The 22,913-nt window shown below is 40.4% G+C and overlaps 1 pseudogene; it reads right to left on the minus strand.

Moving 5' to 3' along the window:
- Positions 1 to 281: 281 nt before the first annotated feature.
- On the minus strand, positions 282 to 21,272 carry LOC138848737 (transcription factor IIIA-like; annotated as a pseudogene).
- Between the last annotated feature and the right edge of the window lie 1,641 nt (positions 21,273 to 22,913).

Raw genomic sequence — 22,913 nt, forward strand, 5'->3', positions numbered from 1 at the left:
CTCCGGCTCTGCCTCTCTGTAACTCTGCTTTTCAAATAAATAAATACATCTTTAAAAAAAAAGCTGGAAATAAATTTGGTAGACTTTTTTTGTGGAGTTTGTGAACCCATGTCAGCCATATCTCTTGCAACCAACATTGCTCATTGAAAGTGGGAAGAGCCTTGAAGCTATTCTTGGGTTGTTAAATATTTTTTTTTCAAGTGATCCACATCAGTGACTTTAATATTGGGGCAGAAATAAGCTCACTGGTCCTTGGTCCTTTAAACAAAGCAGAGTGCCAATTAGGTGAGGGTAAGCAGTGCAACTGTTGCAAGCACCTTGTCTTCAACACAGTCCCGCAACTCTCCATTTTTAGGCAACTCTTGCTCCTGGTTCCTCTTAGCAGGGATATAGCCACTGAGGTGGGAGGCCCAGATCCGTCTTTCATGCGGTCTTTTACTTTGAGCTTTATCTTGTCAGGATCCTGCATAACAGTGTGCCGAGTGAGGCTTTGTTTCACGGTGAACATTCTGCCGCAGCCCGTGTGCTCACACACAAAAGGACGCTTTTCCTCATGGAAGGAGAGGATGTGGCTGGGCAGATTAAACACGGTGACACACATCCCTCGGCCCAGTGTGGGTCTTCCTTTGTTGCTTAAGCTAATCTTTGAGCTTAAACGTTTTCTGGCCTACTTTACAGGTTATTTCCTCTGGTGGAGCAGACAAATTAACCATCTTCCCTATCTGTGACACTTTGTGGGCTTCTCTTGTGTGTTTCAAGAGCTCTGACTATGTTTTGGCCACAAAAGGATATCCCTTTTGACATGTGTAACCCTGGTGGACCTTGGCATGCCGTTTCAGCCTGCCGGGTGAGGTGAAGTGTTTACCACATCCCTCCTGGGCACACCTGGCACTTGGAAGGTTTTTGGCCATGAGAGGCACCCACTTGAAGGGTGGCTCCTTGGTGTGCTGGCTCTGATGTGTCTTCAGCTGCTGGTGTTTCCTAAAGGTCTTCTGGCAATCTTCCCAACTGCACCGTGTAGGAAGCGTCTGTTAGTTACATAGTGCTTTTGCTGGTTTTCGTGTTTGCATTCCAATGTTTCTTCAATCAGATTTTGTGTTGAATTTTTGATCACAGTCACTCCTGTGCAGACAAACGGCTTTTCTCCAGGATGGATCAGTGCATGGTGACTCAGATGGTAGTCTGTGATGAAGGCCTTGCTACAAGCCCAGTGATCACAAACAAACGGTCTCTCCCCTATGTGCTTGTACAGGTGCACGTCTAGTTTGCAGGCCATGTTGCAACTGGCATTGCAGTCAGGGAAAGAGCAGATGAACCTCCTAGAGTGTGGTGCTGAATTCTCACTGGTGGCGTCAAACGCGACGGTGATGCTCAAGGATGATGGTCAGAGACAACATGGCCTCCGTGACCAAGGCCCTCAGCCCCAGGAGCCAGGGGCCAAGTACATGGCCACATGCAAAGGCACGTGCAGCCACCAAAATATTTCTTGATAAAAACACCAATGCCTTACACCCCATATTTCCTGAACTGTATTCTATCAATAGGTAAGAAAGGTTGGTCCTTGGTTAAATCTCTTTTGTCCTGTGAATTTTATTTGCAGACAAAATCCAAGATCATTATTGATTATTATTCATGGAGTATTTGTGTTACTTTGAATATTTTCTTTCTTGCTGTTTTTCATATTACTGGAACCTTTCAAGTCTGTTAGCTATCTTTTTGTTATTGTGCAGGGTGTTGTTTTTTCCTAGACTCTCAGCAAAAACAGGTATTTCTCCGGTAGATGGTAAGGTTTTTGAGTGCTTATTCATTTTCTTAGTTCAAGTTATCTCTTCAATATGTTCCAAATACTATTACTGTATAATTAAACATTAGCAAATTCATTGATTTCAGATAATGACTTCTCTTTTTTGCTCATGAAGCTTTAATTCAGGCAAGGCTCCATGGTGACAGCTCATTTCTACTCTACTTACTCATATGTCAGCTGACCCACTCATAATTAGGGACTGGAATCAACTAAAGCCTTGCTTACTCACATGATGACTGCAATGAACTGGGATTTCAGATCCTCACCATGTAGGTCTCTTCATGTGGTTTCTCTGAATGGGCTAGTTTAGACTTCTCAGCAAATGGCAACTCTGTTCTAAGAGCAAGCTTTACAAAGCAAGAAGCTCTTGGAAGCCAGTTAATGTTATGATGTAGGCTAGCAAGTCATGCATCCTCATATAAGATTTATCCAGTGAGGCTGTCATAAAAACCCACCCATGATCAAAGAGAAGCGAAATAGGTTACATACCTTGACAGGTTCTAGAGAAGTATGTGGAACTAGAAATATTGCTGTGGTCATTTTGGAAACATACAGGTGAGGGTGATTATCTGGAATGAAGAGAAGAAAGGCCAGTGGCAGAGCTGGACAGGTAACCAACTGTGCTTCATTGAATGGAAGTCATGGAATCCCACATCTCAATGAGAATGTATGGCAGGGCATCCTCAACATTATTATAGGAAAGCTGAGGAAGATGGGAGATACTGGAATCAGTTCTACAAGCATTCATGGTGCTGCAGGTGATCATATTTTGGACAATACCTTCACTGTGAGAACATCTTTGTGCTGTTGATTCTTTAAAAAAAAAATTGGTAGAATTGGGCAGAATTACAAAATTGGCTTAAGTTATAGAATAATATTTCTTAAATCTTTGCCTTCCACATACTGGTTAGTGGTCATAATGCTTGTTTTAATATAAAACCAAATCATTGATTTTTGAAAAATTGAAAGAAAAACCAGGTTTGTGGCATTAAAAATATTTATATAATTAAAACGCTATTCAGTTAGTGGGATGATATCATTTCAGCTTTTGAGTAATGTGTATAGGCTTATAATCATAGGTACCTGAGGCCAAAGATCACATCTCACACTTATTGTTTTTATTTTTATTCCTTCCATTCTTCTACATCAAAACCCCACCAACTATTATAGATCATTGAAAAGGGCAACTGTCATGTGGTAGCACTTTGTAGATAAAATCTGAATCTGAAATTATGGGGAGTTCATTCAACAAAGGCATCAGCTTTTGGTCAAATGCTCAGACATTGTAATGAGCACATCACCCCTGAAAGCAGAAAGACTGGATGTTTTTAGAATAGAGGGCAAATGATATTCAGCCTCTGGTTTCTTTTTACTTTTGCAAAATTTAACATTCTGTTGAAATATTTTGTTATACCTTAAAAATATGTCCAATAATGCAGTATTATCTGCTTAGTCCAGTAGATAAATAAAAGTATTAGGGAAGAATAAAATTATCTTAGACTGAGTCTTTTATATCTAAGTTTGGTCCTTTTATCCAAGTCCAGTATATTATCCTTTGTATTTAAAAAATGTAATATTTTAAAATACTTAGGTTAGGGCTATTAAATGTTATTTAATATATTACTGAGATATACTACTTATTAAGTCACATAGAATATAGTTATTATTTAGTTAATAATGCTATAAAGAACTATTTTTATATTTTCTCTGATCAATCTCCAAATGTCTATAAGAGCTGGGACTGAATCAGGTCTTCCATATGGGTGGCAGAAACTATCACCTGCTGCCTCTTAGGGTGTGCATTAGCAGGAAATTGGATAGGAAGTGTAGGTGGGACTTAATCTTAGGCAGTTTGATATGAGATGTGGATATCCTATGAGCAGCTTAACAATTTATAAATTTTAATTTACGTGCTGAACTTAGTAGTGTGATGAAATCTCATAGTGCCCTACTCTGTCCTGCCTGGGACATGGATCGCAACCCCTTTACTCAGTGTATACACACTGCATACACAACCTCCTTTAGTCACTTAAAAGCCATCCTGTTTATCAGTCACACTGTCATGGTACTGTAGTGCTTGTGTTTATGTTACCATCATTTTACTTAATGATTGCCCCAAAGTGTGAGGGTAGTGATGCTGTCAATTTGGATATGCCAGAAAAATTCTTCCTTTAAGTGAACAGTTGTAATTTTATTCACATAATTTTATTATAGTGTATTGCTGTGATTTTTATATTTTGTTATTGCTGCTGTTCATCTTTTTCTGAGCCTAATTTATAAACTAAATTATAAATATATTTATAAACTAAATTTATAAACTAAAATTTATAAACTAAATTTTACCAAAGGTATGGATTTATAGGAAAAGAATGTAGCATATACACAGTTCACGATTATCTAAGTTTTAGGCATCCACTAGGATCTTGGAAAATATCCCCCAGAGATAATGGGGGACTACTTTATTCATACTCATTTGTTCTGAGAGACCACTTATCTGTTAATGGTCTTAGTGGCTTTGAGATGGTAGTTTCCTGTTATCTCAAGGCTTACAGAGTATGGTTTGATTTTTTTTGCTTGGGAGACATACAGAGCCCCTGCCTGGACAAGGCTCCTACTGTTTTAGGGTGCCAAGTCTCACCCAGATTGACCTATAATTCATTACATGCTCATTAACATGCTAAATGGCACACCTACCGCAACACTGACAAGAAATCTATTTGCCACCATTTTTCGCTCCTTTTATGGCTGATAAATTTCAGGAAATCTCCACCTACTTCCCTCCCAAACTGTTAACTCTAATGGACCTTCTCTGCTTCTATAGGCACTTGCTAGTACATAGTGCTCCATCTTCCTACAAGAAAGTCGAAAGGGTGAGATATTTTTATATGCCAACTTAGCATACTTAGGAGCAGGTACAGGACTTAGTTCAACCAATCAGGTACTATCTTTTAGGACATGGAGTTTTCAATCAGTCATTTTCTCTCATTTATCCAAAGACCTTTTTGTACCATACTAGGCACTGAGAATACAACAGTAATCAAAGTCCTTGTTCTCATGAAGTTTTTCATCTAGTAGAAGGCTGCAGATAACAAAAAGTAAGTGAATGTATTACGTGTCAGATAATAAATACTATGAAGACAAATGGAGGTTAGAATGACTGCTAGAAGTTTTCTAGACAAGGTGGACAGCAAAGAGCTCTCTTATTAGTGATATTTGAGCAGAAATTTAAATGAAAACTAGAGTCTTTCAATTGTCTGGGGAAAGGGTGTTACATCTAAGAAATAGTTAAATCACGGAGTCTAATTGGATATGTTTGATTTGTTCTTAAGATAGCTCTGAAGCCAGAATAGATGGAGAGGCAAGGGTAGGCAGTCAGGTCAAAGAGGTAACAGGGACCAGATTATGTAGGGTTTTATGTACGATGATAAGGAATTTATATTTTGTCCTGCTAAGAGAAATTTTGGGGTATGAGGGTCACACAAACTGGTCCATACAAGATACTGTACAGAGGTGTACAGAGGTAAAAGTCCATGGAGATGATCTGAGAGTCCAGGGCTTCATATTCTTAAATAGGTACCCAAGGCATGATGTTAGATGTTAAGATGCATGGCAGTAGCTGAAGCAGCATCAACTTTTCTTATTCCATTGTATTTACTCCCACCCCCTTTGGAAACAAAAGGGCCTTAGTAATTTGTGAGTTTGGAGGAAAGAAGTACATATGTTTAGCTTAGTGTTATCTTCTCTTTGCTTTTGCCTGTCTACAAAAGGGCTCCTGCCTTAGAGTAATGCTCTTGCCTCTTTCAAAGAAGACTGGTGACTGCCTACCTGTGGCATACGTGGAGGGAAGTGGTTTTGCCTGAATCACCATAAAGCAACCCAGCTTTTCGATAATAACTTTGATAACTTGCTCCTACGTTTCTGACTCAAGTGTCATTCTAGACTTGGCTTCTAATGCAGAACCTCAGAGATGTGTTTGTTTTTTTTCCCCATTTTGAAGCCTGTTTGCTCAGCCTTGTGTTGATTCTGTATAAGCACTGAATTGTCATTCAACTAAATTCACGGTTTACTTGCTGTAGATAGTCAGTTACGGGTGCTTTAAACCAAACACCATAACCAATACAATCATTTAGTCCTCATTCTAGACAAACTTCATTGATTTGACAGAAAGGTCATTCTGCTTTGCTTGAAAATTGCTAAAATGGTTGCATGTTACTCTTTGACATTTCATTACAAACAATGCACAGGGGAATGAATCACCAGTCCAGGAAAACTCAATTTTCAGATAATTATCATTGTACTTTGTACTCCTATTCTGTCGTTGTGATGGTCTATGATAAATTCTCTCAGTCACTGACTCACTTGGATGAGCTTTACAGGTTCACTTTCTGTAGTCTTTCTGAGTCAGGTATAACTATGTTTATGACATTCTTCAGGGTGGTACTTCTTACCTTGTAGTTTTAAACCTTAATTTTACTCATTCATTCATGACATTAGAGCCATTGTTTCACTTTGGAGGATTGGTGCATAATGATGGACTGTAGTACCATCAAAAGTATAAGTGTAAAAAATCGTATAGGAATGTGAATATATTGGTTCAGATAGATGATATGCTGGCCAACATAGGCTAATGAATACTGCCTTCACAGCGCTTTAGATGGCATTTATGGACAAGGATTAGTACAAATCTCACAAGAGTTCTTTGGCAAACATAGTTAACCTTATTCTGATTACATGTTGCTGAGTAACAGACTTTTTTCTTATGGTTTGAGTGTGTCCTCCCAAGTCCATGTGTTGCAAATGAAATCCTTAAGCCAACAGTGTTGGACGATGGGGCCCAAAAAGAGGTGGTGTCCTAGTGAGTGTATTAATACTGTTATCACCCACAGGAGTGGGTTAGTTGTCAGGAGAGTAGATTTTTTCTAAAAGCAAGTTTGTCCCTCTCTTGCTCTCACCCTCTCATCCTCTCTTGCCTTTATGTCTTCTACCAGGGGATGATGCAGCATAAAGGTCCCCGCCAGATGTGAGACGCTTGATCTTGGATTTCCAAGTCTCCGGAGTGCTCAGAAATAAATTTCTTTTTGTCCATATTATCTGATCTGCGTTATTCTGTTTTAGGAACATAAAATGGACTAGGAGACTATCCTAAAACTCTGTGATGAAAGCTTCATGATCAAGCTGTATCTCATCATTCTGTGAATTGTAATTTGGGCAGGACTTTGCTGGTTGGTTTGCTGCTCCCCTTGGCATTGACAGATGTTAGTCGTAATCAGTGATAAAGGTTAGGGTGAAGCAAAAGTTCCAAGAGGCTTTCCTCACATTCCTGTTGATGTAGCGGCAATGACTGGAAAGCTGAGATCAGCTGGAGCCTGGAGCTTCCTCTCTCTGCTCATCCAGATAGTCTTGAAATATCTTCGTGCGGAATGTAAAACAGGGTATGTGGATTAGTAACTTAGTCATCCAAAAGCAACTTCCCAAGAGACCCAGGTGTATACCTCAAGGTTTTAAATAAAATATGGAGGTCCTCAAAGTCACTTTTGCATTCTACAGATCAAATAAATCACCAACGTGAGGCTGGTTTCATGGGCAGGGAAGTTAGACTATTTCTCGATGAGAGAAATGTCAAATATGTTCTAATTGTCTAAATCCACATTGTGAAATGTATTAAATAAATGTGAACAACGTTGCTGCATTATTTTGGTCTTTGAAATAAATAGTATGCAGACTGCTTGGGACCACCAGTATGTCCATGGATGATATTTTGAGAAAATGTTTGTCTAGAAAATGAGGTCGATCCTAAAAACAATTCCTAAAACTCCTGAGTACTTATACGAAATATGAACATATAATATGATCTCCACTCCTTTAAGGGAACAATGTAATACAATGGTTAGTGTAATCTATAGAGATAAGTTGCCTGAGGCTCAAAGCCAGGGGCTGATTTATTGGCTATATCATATGCACAACTGTTTTAATGCCTCTTGTTTTTCTTATTTTCTTCCTCTCTACCTTGAGATAGCAATATTTTAAGTTACCAGGTTGTTTTGAGAATTAAACAATAAATTGGAAGTGAAGAATTAAACAGAAGTCTTGGTACACAGTATCACTCAATATATGTTAACTACAAATTGTTAATATTGATAAATTTTTCTGGGCTCCTGAGTCTCCTTGGTATTGGGCATTGCTTTAAGAGGAAGAGATATTTAGGGAATGAGTTATTGACAATATGTGAATCTATGCTAGTCAAGGATTCTTTTATGCTACTTGTTAGATTTTGTTCTCTTGATTTCTGTAGTGCAAAATCGAAGAACAGGAGAGAATTAGGCTGTAGGGACTCTTGGGTCAATAGAATAGAATGAAGAGATGGAAACAATGGGTCAATTCATTAAACAAAAACCGAATCAAATCAAAAGAAAGCATACTCTTGTTTCAGGCAGATTCTATGAGTGTCCTTTTTTCTTTCAATATACATTTGATTATAGACTTTTTTATCTTTGATTTTTTATTTAGTAAATATAAATTTCCAAAGTACAGTTTATGGATTACATTGGCTTTCCCCCCCATAACTTCCCTCCCACTCGCACCCCTCCCATCTCCCACTCCCTCTCCCATTCCATTCACATCAAGATTCATTTTCAATTATCTTTATATACAGAAGATTGATTTAGTATATATTAAGTAAAGATTTCATCAGTTTGCACCCACACAGAAACACCAAGTGTAAAATACTGTTTCAGTACTAGTTATAGCATTACTTCACATTGGACAACACATTAAGGACAGATTCCACATGAGAAGTAAGTACACAGTGATTCCTGTTGTTGACTTAACAATGTGACACTCTTGTTTATGGTGTCAGTAATCTACCTAGGCTCTAGTCATGAGTTGCCAAGGCTATGGAAGCCTCTTGAGTTCGCTGACTTCGATCTTATTCCAACAGGGTCATAGTCAAAGTGGAAGTCCTCTCCTCCCTTCAGAGAAAGGTACCTCCTTCTTTGCTGGTCCCATTGTTTCCACTGGGATCTCACTCACAAAGATCTTTCATTTAGTTTTTTTTTTTTCCCAGAGTATGTTGGCTTTCCATGCTTAAAATACTCTCATGGGCTCTTCAGCCAGATCTGAATGCCTCAAGGGCTGATTCTGAGGCCAGAGTGCTATTTAGGACATCTGCCATTCTATGAGTCTGCTGTGTATCCCGCTTCCCATGATGGATCCTTCTCTCCCTTTTTGATTCTATCAGTTAGGCTTGTTTATGTGATCCCTTTGACTCTTAGACCTATCATTGTGATCAATTGTGAACTGAAATTGATCACTTGGACTAGTGAGATGGCATTGGTGCATGCCACCTTGATGGGATTGTATTGGAATCCCCTGGCACGTTTCTAACTCCACCATTTGAGGCAAGTCCGATTGAGCATGTCCCAAATTGTACATCTCCTCCCTCTCTTATTCCCACTCTTATATTTAACAGGGATCACTTTTCAGTTAAAATTTAAACACCTAAGAATAATTGTGTGTTAATTACAGAGTTCAACCAATAGTACTAGAACAAAACAAAAAAAAATACTTAAACGGATAAAGTATTACATTGTACATCAACAGTCAGGATAAGAGCTGATCAAGTCACTGTTTCTCATAGTGTCCATTTCACTTCAACAGGTTTCCCCTTTGGTGCTCAGTTAGTTGTCACCGATCAGTGAGAACATATGATATTTGTCCCTTTGGGACTGGCTTAATTCACTCAGCATAATGTTTTCCAGATTCCTCCATCTTGTTGCAAATGACCGGATTTCATTTTTTTGACTGCTGTATAGTATTCTATAGAGTACATGTCCCATTATAGATTTTTTTCTATACTGAATTATTTAAGTATAGTATAGGTAGTAAAAAAAATCACATATTGGGAACTCAAAGCTTTCATTCTACAGTTTGTTGTATCATTAGGGCTTAGAAATGGCTATTTGTGACATCAAGAATACACTGGCTTAAGTAAGAGATTATTTTTTTCCATTTCATGTAGAGTTTGGGGATAGTCAGTTCAGAGTTTAGACTTCAGGTCCTTCCACCTGCGGCTCAGTTATGTGTTACTTTGACTTCTAAGAATTAGACCCATGATGGTTTCTGGAGCTCAAGAAATTACATTTGCTTCCCTAATCTTAGGAAAGAGCATGCCTAGCACTGTAAGAATACGTTCTGAAAGATTCTAGTGGCTCTTTGATTTAAAACACTCAAGATTCTTTCTGATGCCAGATATGTTGTTCAGTATCAGTTCTTCAATCCTCTGACAACAACTGGGGTCTAACAATTCAATTTTATTCAATTCCAGTACTGTCTTCCTGTGGTTAGTGTCAGATTCCCCAATTTAAATGATTTAGTCCCACAAGACATCCTCTACTTTGGATACCTATTTTGCAGGTTGTCCACACTTCTGCCTCACTGACATCAAATTTTGGCTTTCTCACCTCCCACCACCAAGTTTTGATAATTTTCTGTAGCAACTCACAGAACTCAGGAAAACTACTTATGTTTGCCAGGTCATTATAAAGGATACACATGAATATTATTGATAAAGAGGTACAGAGAGCAAGGCCTGGTTCCCAATGCAAGAGTTTCTGCCCCCTTGGAGTTGAGGTTCACAACCTTCTATTATATGGATATGTTCATTAATAACAAAGATCCTCAAATTTCATTGTTTAAGTTTTTATAGAGCTCAGTCTTCAGATCATCTAGTCTCCCAGAATTCCATGGTACTTACAGTGCCAACTCTCTAATCAAAGTTTGGGCTTTTTAGTGACAAACCCTATCCTGAGGTTATCTAAGGGCCCCACCCTATGACTTCATTAGCATAAACTTATATGTAGTGGAAATGAGCTCATTATGACTAAGATAAGATAATCTTATCACTCCAGAAGTTCCAAGGGTTTTAGGAGATATGTGTGAGGCACTGGGGACCAATGCCAATTTTTTTTAATCATACCACAAGTCCACTGACCAAATTTAGTTACAGGGATTTATCTAGTTGTAAGGAGTCTCAGTGATGTTATCAATATGGATTTTATTTGCAAGGGAAGAATGTATCCTGGGGGAAAATTCCCTGTTCCTTCATGAATGGATTTTCCATTCATTAATTAAAGTTTCTGGATTCAGTTTTAATAATTTTTAGTAAAGACCTGGATGTCATTGGAATGATTTCCCAAATGTTGTTAGCCTCACTGTTGTTAGAGTCCTGAATGTTTGACAAAGTCATCATTGCCAGTCAGTTTAGACTCTTATCTGGGGTATTAGTCTGTGTCTCTGCTTATTCTTATGTCAGTTTGTTATAGGGGTCCTTAGCTCTAGCCATTGGTTTCCTGTCTCATTACACTATGATTGAGGAGCACAAAGAAGGGTGAGCAGAGAATCGAAGTTTATTGAAATGAAGGAAAAGTACCCACAGTAGCAGGGGTCCCTGAGCAGAGATGCCATTAAGGGGAAGTTGTCTAGGGGTTTATATTCTTTGGACTATGAGGAAGATTTGTAGGGTTTTGTAAACATGTTGCTTAGTTATGGATGACCTTCTCATTGCTGGGGAGTCAATATGTGGAGCTGGACAGGTCCAGGTGTAACTGCATCCTGTTGTATTTTCAGTTTCTCTATCTTGTTTTTGGGTAGTAAGACATTTTGTTTCAGGCGTGTCTCTTGCATGTCAGGTTTAAGTTTCCTATCTCATGGACCCTTTGTTTCCCTGTCTTCTTCAGGCCTCAGCTATATCCTACCTCAATCTCCCCCACCCCCAAGGGGTGACTCTAACTGCCATTGGGAAACAAGGACAATGACTGCCCTAACTGCTTCCTGCTGGTGAGGGGAATTGGCAGAGGGATGCCCCTCAGAGTGATCTGTCTGACTGACCTCAGTGGAAGGAACTGTTTTCCTGTGAGTCAGAGTATCATTTATAGCTGAATTGCCTATATGAGAATAAATGAAACAGGTGAGCTGATTGCTTATTAGAGGGGTGAAGAGCAGAGGTATGAAGATGACAGCAAGTGGCCCTAAGAGGGGAAGTGATCAGGAAAGTCTAGGAAATATAGGGACCAGAAAATGTTATTTACTTTCATTATTGAGTTCTTGTATCCAGGTAGCCTATTTATAGATCTCGCTGATGTTAGTTTCAACCTGACCTGAATCGTTGATGTAAGTGCAACAGGTTTTATTAATTACATGAAGAAAGGCTCCTTATTCTGCTAGTAGATAGTCTAAGGTGAGTGATTGTTCATGATCACATCTGCCAAAGAGCTGTAAGTGAGACAACCCAGTGAGGACATCACCAGATTTTTGGAATGTCCACTCCAGAGACTGAGTCAGGGCTTGAAGAGTCGTCTCATGCAAATCCTCCCCATGAGAAGACAGTGGCAACAGCAGCACTGCTCTGGCTATGATTAGACCAGTAACTCTCCAGGAACACTGGTGGGAACTGATATTTTTAAAAATGAATACACATCCTGGGATGATTGTCCACAAGATTCACTCTTCTCTCATCAGAGAATTATCCAACTGAGAGAAAGCAAATACCTCATGGAGCTGTAACTAGTTACTAGGGGGTGCCATGTCACTAGACATGTCCATGGGGGGCTGTGATTCTGGAAATACTTAAGGATAGAATATGGGACCAATTAGGTGATTTGGTGATATTTCAGTCAAACAAAGATGTCTCTCTCCAGAAGGGGAGTTAGGCTCTCTGGAAAGATTAAGAAGATATGAGTAAAAAAAAAAAAAAAAGAAGAAGAAAGTTATCCCAGTTACTGATTAGGAGTCTGGTAAAATATCTTACCAGGGGCTTTCCTGAGATGACTCTCAGTCATGCTATGGGAAGGGCGGGGGGGCGATTGAAAGAACAGAAAAGTCAGCTCCAGTATCCAAGAGGAAATCAACTTCTTTGCTTTGGAGAGTTAGGACCACCCAGGTCTCTTGAGTGCTGATGGTTCGTGTGGGAGGAGCCTGTGGGGGAAGCCTTGGGCCCCTTCAGCCCTGTTGGGTCATCCAAGGAGGAGAGCCTGACCCCAGAGGCTTTAGTCTCTTGGGGCAGTCAACCCTCCAGTGATCCCCAATACAAATAGGACAGTGCTATGGTTCTTTTTTTCTCCTGAAGATGGGAGTGTGAACATTGCTTCTGGAAGTCTCACATCTGATTACAACCATAGCACTTCAAAGACCCCTGGGGACCCTCAGGTCAGGTTGGCTATGAGGCAGCTACCAGACCTGCAACCTGTGACCTTTTTCTTATCCCTTCTCTCTCATTGTTGGGTCTCCTCCAGGTCCCGATTATAAAAGGCTGAAGTAGTGATCTTTAGGAGATTATCTAATGCATTTTCAGGTCCAGTAGACTGTTTTGAAGCTTTCTTCTAATATCTGAGGCTGACATGGTAATAAACTTATCCTTTAGGATTGCCTGCCTTTCTACTGAAATGAGATAGGAAGGTATATTTGACTAAAGCCTTTCTAAATCTTTCTAAGAAAACTGAGGGATTTTCTTTAGGGCCCTGGTCTATCATAGATAACATGGAGTAAATTAAGGGCTTGGTCTCGGTTATCCTCAGACATTCTTTTATATATATATATATATATTTATTTATATTTTATTTTATTTAATGAACATAAACTTCCAAAGTACAGCTTATGGATTACAATAGCTTCCCCCCCATAACTTCCCTCCCACCCACAACACTCCCCTCTCCCACCACCTCTCCCCTTCCATTCACATCAAGATTAATTTTCAATTATCTTTATATACAGAAGATCAATTTAGCATATATTAAGTAAAGATTTCAATGGTTTGCACCCACACAGATATACAAAGTATAAAATACTATTTGAGTACTAGTTATAGCATTAATTAAACACCTAAGAGTAATTATGTATTTTTTTTTTTGACAGGAAGAGTGGACAGTGAGAGAGAGACAGAGAGAAAGGTCTTCCTTTGCCATTGGTTCACCCTCCAATGGCCACCGCAGCTGGCGCGCTGCAGCTGGCGCACCGCGCCTATCCGAAGGCAGGAGCCAGGTACTTCTCCTGGTCTCCCATGGGGTGCAGGGCCCAAGCACTTGGGCCATCCTCCACTGCACTCCCTGGCCACAGCAGAGAGCTGGCCTGGAAGAGGGGCAACCAGGACAGAATCCGGCGCCCCGACCAGGACTAGAACCCAGTGTGCCGGCGCCAGGCGGAGGATTAGCCTATTGAGCTGCGGCGCCACCCTGTAATTGTGTATTAATTACAGAGTTCAACCAATAGTTTTACGTAGAACATAAAAAATACTAAAAGGGTATAGTATTAAGTTCTTTTTTTTTCTTTTTTTGTTTGTTATATAGTTTTTTTTTTATTTAATAAATGTGAATTTACGAAGTGCAACTTTGTAAATTTGTATTGTTGTGCCCCCCCCCCCGCAACTTCCCTCCCTCCCGTGGCCCTCCCCTCTTCCACTCCCCCTCCCATCCCGCCCTTCATCGAGTTTCATTTTCAATTACCTTCATATACTGAAGATCAACCCAGCATATACTAAGCAAGGATTTCAACAGGCTGCACTCACACAACCTCACAAGGTACAGGGTATTGTTCGACTAGTAGTGTTGTTTTTTAAGTTTCATAGTAGAACACATTAAGGACAGAGATCCTATGTGGGGAGCATGTACCCAGTGACTCCCGTTGTTGATTTAACAATTGGCACTCTTATTTATGACGTCAGCAATCACCTGAGACTCTTGCTATGAGCTGTCTAGACTATGGAAGCCCCTTGAGTTCACCGACTCTGAACTTGTTTAGTCAAGGCCGTATCACAGTGGAGGTTCCTTCCTCCCTTCAGAGAAAGGCGCCTCTCTCCTTGATGGCCTGTTCCTTCTGCTGGGGTCTTGTTCACCAGGATCTTTCATTTAGATTGTTTTTTTTTTTGCCACCGTGTCATGGCTTTCCATGCCTGTGAGACTCTCGTGGACCTTTTAGCCAGATCCAAATGTCCCAAGGGTTGATTCTGAGGCAGGAGTGCTGCCATTCTGTGAGTCTGCTGTGTGTCCTGTTTCCCCTGCAGGATCATTCTCTCCCTTTTAATTCTATCCTTCGTTATTTGCTTACACTGGTCTTATTTGTGAAATCTCATTGACACATACCCTATCTTTTTGATCGGTTGTGTATTTATACTTATCACTTTACCAAGTGCGCTGGCATTGGCACCTACCTCCTTGGTAAGATTGAGTTGAAATCCCCTGGCACATTTCTAGTTCCACCATTGGAGGTAGGTCTGAGTGAGTATGTGCCAACCTATATATCTCCTCCCTCTCTTCTTCCCACTCCTATATTTAACAGAAATCACTTTTCTGTTAATTTTATACGCCTAAGAATGATTGTGCATTGATTACAGAGTTCAACCAGTGATCTTATGTAGAACAAACAGAGCAAAAAAAATAACAACAACTAAAATACTAAAAGGAATAAAATAGTAAGTTGTTCTTCAACAGTCTATACAAGGGTATCATTTTAGATGCTTGTTTAGTTGCTATCGATCAGGGAGAACATATATGTGCCCCTTTTGGACTGGCTTATTTCACTCAGCATGATGTTTTCCAGATTCCTCCATTTTGTTGTAAATGCCCGGATTTCATTGTTTTTTACTACTGTATAGTGCTCCATAGAGTACATATCCCATAGTTTCTTTATCCGGTCATCCATTGAAGGACATTTAGGTTGATTCCATGTCTTAGCTATTGTGAATTGAGCTGCAACAAATATTGAGGTGCAAATGGCTCCTATTTTCTCCCCTTTAATTCCATTTGGGTAAATTCCAAGGAGTGGGATGGCTGGGTCCTATGGTAGGGCTCTATTCAGGTTTCTGAGGACTCTCCAGACTGTCTTCCATAGTGGCTTTACCAGTTTGCATTCCCACCAACAGTGGATTAGTGTCCCTTTTTCCCAACATCCTCTCCAGCATCTGTTGTTGGTTGATTTCTGTATGTAAGCCCATCTAACCAGAGTGAGGTGAAACCTCATTGTGGTTTTGATCTGCATTTCCCTGATGGCAAGGGATCCTGAGCATTTTTTCATGTGTCTATTGGCCATTTGGATTTCCTCTTTTGAAAAATGTCTGTTAAGGTCCTTGGCCCATTTTTTTTATTGGGTTGTTTGTTTTGATTTTGTGGTGTTTTTTGATCATTTTATAGATTCTAGTTGTTAATCCTTTATCTGTTGTGTAGTTTGCAAATAACGTCTCCCATTCTGTTAGTTGCCTCTTCGCTTTCCTGACTGTTTCCTTTGCTGTAAAGAAACTCTTCAATTTGAGGTAATGCCATTTATTTATTTTATCTTTGATTACCTATGCCTCTGGGGTCTTCTCCAGGAATTCTTCACCTGTTCCAATATCTTGAAGGGTTTCCCCTATGATCTCAATTAGTTTCATGGTGTCATGGCGCATCTCTAGTTCTTTGATCCATGTTGAGTAGATTTTTGTATAAGGTGTAAGATAGGGGTCTTGCTTCATACTGCGACATGTGGACATCCAGTTTTCCCAGCACCACTTGTTGAAGAGGCTGTCCTTGTTCCAGGGGTTGGTTTTAGGTCCTTTGTCGAATATGAGTTGGTTATAGATGTTTGGATTGATCTCCGGTGTTTCTATTCTGTTCCATTGGCCTATCCATCTGTTTTTGTACCAGTACCAGGCTGTTTTTATTATAACTGCCCTGTAGTATGTCTTGAAGTCTGGAATTGTGATGCCTCCGGCCTTGTTTTTGTTGTAAAGGATTGCTTTAACTACTCTCAGTCTCCTGTTTCTCCATATGAATTTCAGCATCGTTTTTTCTAGGTCTTTGAAGAATGACTTTGGTATTTTGATTGGTATTGCATTGAACTTGTAAATTGCTTTTGGGAGAATGGACATTTTGATGATATTGATTCTTCCAATTCATGAGCATGGGAGGTTTTTCCATTTTTTTGTGTCGTCTTCTATTCCTTTCTTTAGTGTTTTGTAATTTTCATCATAGAGGTCTTTGACATCCTTGGTTAAACTTATTCCAAGGTACTTTATTGTTTTTGTGGCTATCGTGAATGGAATTGATCTTAGAAGTTCTTCCTCAGCCCTGGCATTATCTGTGTATACAAAGGCTGTTGATTCCTGAGCGTTGACTTTGTATCCTGCTACTTTACCAAACTCTTCTGTGAGTTCCAATATAGTCTCTTATAGGAGTTTATCGGGTCCCCTATATAAAGTATCATGTCATCTGCAAATAGGGATAGTTTAACTTCCTCTTTTCCCATTTGTATCCCTTTAATATCTTTTTCTTGCCTGATGGCTCTGGCTAACACTTCTAGGACTATATTGAATAGAAATGGTGAGATTGGGCATCCCTGTCTGGTGCCAGTTTTCAATGGAAATGCCTCCAACTTTTCCCATTCAATATGATGCTGGCCATTGGTTTATCATAGACTGCCTTAATTGTTTTGAGGAATGTTCCTTCTAACCCCAATTTGCTTAGGGTTTTCATCATGAAAGGGTATTGTATTTTGTCAAATGCTTTCTCTGCATCTATTGAGATAATCACATGATTTTTGTTTCTCAATTTATTAATGTGATGTATTACATTTATTGACTTTCAAATATTGAACCATCCCTGCTTAACAGGGATAAATCCCACTTGGTCTGGGTGAATGATCTTTCTGATGTGCAGTTGGATTTGGTTTGCCAGAATTTTGTTGAGTATTTTTGCATCTATGTTCATCAGGGAGATAGGTCTGTAGTTTTCTTTCTCTGTTGTGTCTTTTCTGGGCTTAGGAATTAAGGTGATATTGACTTTGTAGAAAGAATTTGGGAGGATTCCCTCCCTTTCAATCGTTTTGAATAACTTGAGAAGAACGGGGGTTAGTTGTTCTCTAAATGTCTGGTAAAATTAGGCGGTGAAGCCATCCGGTCCTGGGCTCTTCTTTTTCGGTAGTGCGTTTATTACTGATTCAATTTCTTGCATGGTTATGGGTCTGTTTAGATTTTCAATATCTTCACGGCTCAGTTTGGGAAGGCTGTATGTGTCCAGGTATCTATCCATTTCTTCCAGGTTCCCCAATTTGTTAGCATACATCTCTTTGTAGTGGATTCTGATGATTCTTTTTATTTCTGTTGTGACTGTTGTTACATTTCCATTACTATGTTTGATTTTACAGATTTGGGTCTTCTCTCTCTTTTTTTTGGTTAGTTGGGCCAATGGTGTGTCGATTTTGTTTATTTTTTCAAAGAACCAGCTCCTGGTTTTGTTGATCTTTTGTATTGTTTTTTTTGCTTTCAATTCGGTTTATTTCTTCTCTGATCTTTAATATTTCTTTCCTTCTTGTGGATTTGGGCTTGATTTGCTGCTGTTTTTCTAAATCCTTGAGGTGCATGGAGAGTTCATTTGTTTGGTTCCTTTCCAGCTTCTTGATGTAGGCACCAATTGCTATAAACTTCCCTCTTAGCACTGTTTTTGCTGTGTCCCACAGGTTTTGATAGGTTGTGTTATCATTTTCATTTGTTTCTAGAAATCTTTTGATTTCTCTTTTAATTTCTTCAACAAACCACTGTTCATTTAGGATCGTGTTGTCCATTCTCCATATATTTGCATATGGTATAGAGATTCTTGGGTTGTGGATTTCCAGTTTCACTGCGCTATGGTCTGAGAAGCTGCATGGTATAGTTTCAATTTTTTTGAATTTGTTGAGGCTCCCTTTATGGCCTAGCATATGGTCAATCCTATAGAACGTTCCATGTACTGGGGAGAAATACATGAACTCTGTGGCTGTGGGGTGGAAGGTTCTGAAGATCTCTATTAGGTCTATTTGGTCTATAGTGTCAATTAACTCTGTTGTTTCCTTGTTGAATTTCTGACTGGTTGATCTGTCCATTGGTGAGAGTGGGGTATTGAAGTCCCCTGTTACTATTGTATTTGAATCTATATCTCCCTTTAAATCCTTTAGTAATTCTCTCAGGTAGCCAGGTGCCCTGTAATTAGGTGCATATACATTTATAATAGTAATGTCTTCCTGTTGGATACATCCTTTAATCATTATATAGTGCCCTTCTCTGTCTCTTTTGATAGTTTTTATGTTAAAGTCTATTTTGTCTGATATCAGGATGGCCACACCAGCTCTTTTTTGATTTCTGTTAGCTTGGAGTATCTTTTTCCATCCTTTCACTTTCAGTCTGCGTGCATGTTTGCTGATAATGTGTGTCTCCTGAAGGCAGCATATAGATGGATTCTCCTTCTTGATCCAATCAGCTAGTCTATGCCTTTTGGTAGTAGAATTAAGACCATTCACATTCAGTGTGATTACTGTTAAGTACTGTCTTTTCCCATTCATGTTTCCTAAACGAGCTGTTTATGTATTTTGAACTTTGTAGGTTACTCTACATTCGCTTTTTTTTTTAGTGAAGTTCTTGTTTTTGTATTTCTGGGTGCAGCATGTCTTTGAGCAAGTGTTGTAGGGTTGGACGCGTAGATACAAATTCTTTCAGTTTCTGTTTGTCTTGGAAGATCTTTATTTCCCCTTCATTCATAAATGATAGCTTTTCAGGGTATAGTATTCTAGGTTGCCACTGTTTGTCTTTTAAAACTTGAAATATATCATGCCATTGTCTCCTTGCCTGTAGTGTTTAGCAGTGAGAAGTCTGGGGTGAGTCTGATTAACTTACCCCTGAATGTGATTTGTCATTTTTCTCTGGCACATTTTAGGATTTGTTCTTTGTGTGTCACTGAGCTGAATGTTGCCACAATGTGTCGCGGTGAATTTCTCTTCTGGTCTACCCTGTTCAGAGTCCTGGCTATCTGTTGAATTTGCCTGTTGTTATCCAGCTGCCTTTGTTTGAAGTTTTCTGATATTATTTCATTGAAAACACCTTCCAATCCATTCTCTCTTTCCACCCCCTCAGGGACTCCTATTATCCGAACATTACACCGTTTCATTGAATCTTGCAGTTCTCTGACCATATTTTTTAATTTTTTAATTTCTTCTTCCTTCGTTTGAACTGACTGTATTATTTCTGGAAGTTTGTCTTCGAATTCTGATATTCGGTCTTCAATTTCATCTGTTCGATTTCTAAGGGATTCCACAGTGTTTTTTATATGGTCAATTGAGTTTTTTATTTCCAGTATTTCATTCTGGCTTCTCTCTAGGATCTCTAATCCTTGGGCTTGTTTTTCGTTCAGCTCTTGACACTGTTTCTCATTATTTCTAAGTATTCTGATTATTAATTTTCTGAATTCTTTTTCTTGCATAGTTTCAAATTATTATTCTTCTTCAGCCTCTGTTATGGTTGGTTTAGCCTGCTCCATTGGCGAGTTTATATGTTCTTCTATATTCTTATTGTGGACTTTTGTTTTGTTTTTTTTGGCATTCTGTCTCGGTGGTTTTTCAGGTTGATTTCCCTCTGCTATGGGCTGCTGTTAGTCTGTACCAATATCCAGTGTAAGCAGGCTGCTCTGCCTTTTAGAGTTTGTTTGATTATTTTTTACTTATTTATTTATTTATTCATTTATTTTTTGTAACTTGAGTGGGCTGGTGTCAGGGCTTTGAGGTGCCAATCTCTGCCTCTTGGGGGGCCGGTTTCCTTATTCCTATGTTTGCCCTTATGTGTCTGTGCCTGGGGTTCATTGGTCAGCCACTCTCTTTCACTGCACCTCCTGTGTGGGGAGTGTCAAGTAGCTCCAGACCATCTTTGGACTCCGCCCCTGCTGCTTCCTCCTTTGGAGCAGAGGCCAGCCTCCTTTAAGCCCGAATGTAAACAAACAAGATGACTGCACTCTGCCAGCTGCAGCTCTGATTGTGGGTTGGGCAGTCCTAAGGATCCTGGCGTTATTGATCCCTCAGTTCGTCCCCCTGAATCCTGCCCTCTTCCTGCGGGTGCTATTCAATTTTTTTTTTCTGGTAACTTGAGTAGACTGGTGTCAGGGCTTTGAGCTGCCCTCCCTGGCTGCCTGCCCCTGCGTGAGGGGTGTTGTGTCACTCCACTCCATCTTTGGGCTCCGCCTCCGAAGGTTAGTGTGGAGGCAGAGGCAGTTCTCTTTTAAGCCCGAATGTAAACAAACAAGATGGCTGCTTCCCGCCTGCTGCAGCTCCGACTTGGGGGAGGGATCCTGGATTGTTCAGTCCCTCAATTAGACCCCTTGAATTGCTCACTCTTTCCGCAGGCGCTACTCACTCTGTTCCGTTTTCTATTTCCTCCCCCACTCAGTTGTGCATGTCTCAGTGTCCGTTCCAGGGTGAGTTGGGGGAGGGGTGGTGGCAGCTGCTACAGCGGTGCTGGGTGAGCGCCCTGTTTCACCTCGGCTTCCAGGGCTGGTGCGTACACACTCCTGCTGGTGTCCTGCTCCTCAGGCGGAGGAGTCCGCGTCCTCCTCGCAGGTCCACCCTGTTTAATCCCCCATTTAAGAAGAGCTTCCCTTTCCCCAAAACTACAAATTCTCACCCCTCTTTGAACCTTCCCTTCCCGGACCATCGGTATGCTCCCTCCCTACTCCGCCATCTTAGTAGCCTCCTCAGTCATTCAAAGACACAAGCAATGAAATGCATTAATAGGATCATTGGTTTCCATTTAGGGTAAGGCTCCTCCTGAGGAATAGCCTACTTTCCTGTAGGATTCAGCAGCCCTTGGCTTCTCTGGTCAGGGGAGGATGTCAAAACCATATAAAGTTCATCCCCCAAAGTTCCTGCTGCTGGAAGAGCAGCCTGTTTTTCAGTCCCTATTAGAGTCTGAATTAGGAGTAACATTACTTCTTTCCAGGAGAGTTCATAAACTTGGGCTAAAGTCTGGAAATCCTCTATGTAGTTACCAGGGTCATCTGAAAATCTGCCTACGTTTGTCTTTATTTGTCTAAGGTCCTGCAGAGAAAAGGTGACCTGAACACATTTGGGGCCACTGAGCCCTCCAGGAATCTCCTAGAGGAGTAAAATATAAGTTAGTAGTCTGGTATCCTGCTTGTTAACATTTAGTTCAGGATGGGGTGGGGAGCATGAGGGAAGAGGAGTGGTAGGTAGAGATATTGGTGTAGTCTGTGCAGCGGGCACCACAGCAGTTGAAGATGGGGAGGCAGCTAGCATCTTATGAGTAACTTGTGATAAAAGTGCCAGATCTACTTTATAGATTTGGGTCAAGGGAACGTGAGAAGGGAGAACAGAGAAGTTTCAGGGCAGAGAGTGACCATAAGTCATGAGGAGTGAAAGGCGTGGAAATGAGTAGAGCACTGTGAGAACTTGGTTGAGTAAGAATGACAGAGAATAGAATACAGAAATCAGTCCTGATAGTCTAGTGGGGAGTTGGCATCTGGGTGTGGTCTTGGAACCTTTGGGTAATGCCAGGGTGTTGCACCAGTCCCAAACCTTCAGTTGCTCCCAGCCTTTATTCCAGTCTCATGTGTTCCTTTCCATGAAAGGAAACTGAGGCAGAATAAGTCCAACATTCCCAGTGCCAGAAGTTGGGGGGTACTGGGAGGGCAGAAATGATCAGGCCTGCTTAGCAATCCTAACCTTGAGGATTTAAAACCAGAGGCCATGCTAACTGCCTTTAACTACAGCCAGAGGCTCAGTGTATTTAATCGATAGAGGACTGAAAAGGAGAGCAAGGATCTTCAAAAAAGTGAAGCAGGAGCAGTCTGTCTTCACTCACAATCCCAGATGAGCACCCAGAAATGTTTCAAGAGTCTAGTTCTAGCCATTCAGGTCTGTGTCTTGTACACCATGAAGAATGAGGGGGCTTGGCTAAAGAAGGGCTAGCCAAGAGGCAACGTTTGTTAACGCCAAGGAAAAACTCCCCTTGTGGGAGGGTTCCCTGAGCAGCGTGTGGTTAAGGGAGAGTTCATGTTCTTTGGGCTATGAGGAAGTTTGTACAGGGTCCTGCAAGCATGTTTAGTCACCAGTGACCTCATTGCTGAGGTGTTTTCAGTTTCTGTACCTTCCTGGTGAGTTGTGAGGCATTTTGTTCCACCTGTGTCCTTCATGTCAGGCTTGAGTTCTGTGTCTCTGCACCCTTTGTTTCCCTGACTGTTTACCTCAGGCCTCAGCTAACTGAGCTCTGAGATCTCTATCAAATTGTGACCCTGTTGCTTTGATTCTCATATAAAAATAGCTTTCCTTTGCTGGA

Source organism: Oryctolagus cuniculus, chromosome 2 (assembly GCF_964237555.1).
Source record: "Oryctolagus cuniculus chromosome 2, mOryCun1.1, whole genome shotgun sequence".
Taxonomy (NCBI): domain Eukaryota; kingdom Metazoa; phylum Chordata; class Mammalia; order Lagomorpha; family Leporidae; genus Oryctolagus; species Oryctolagus cuniculus.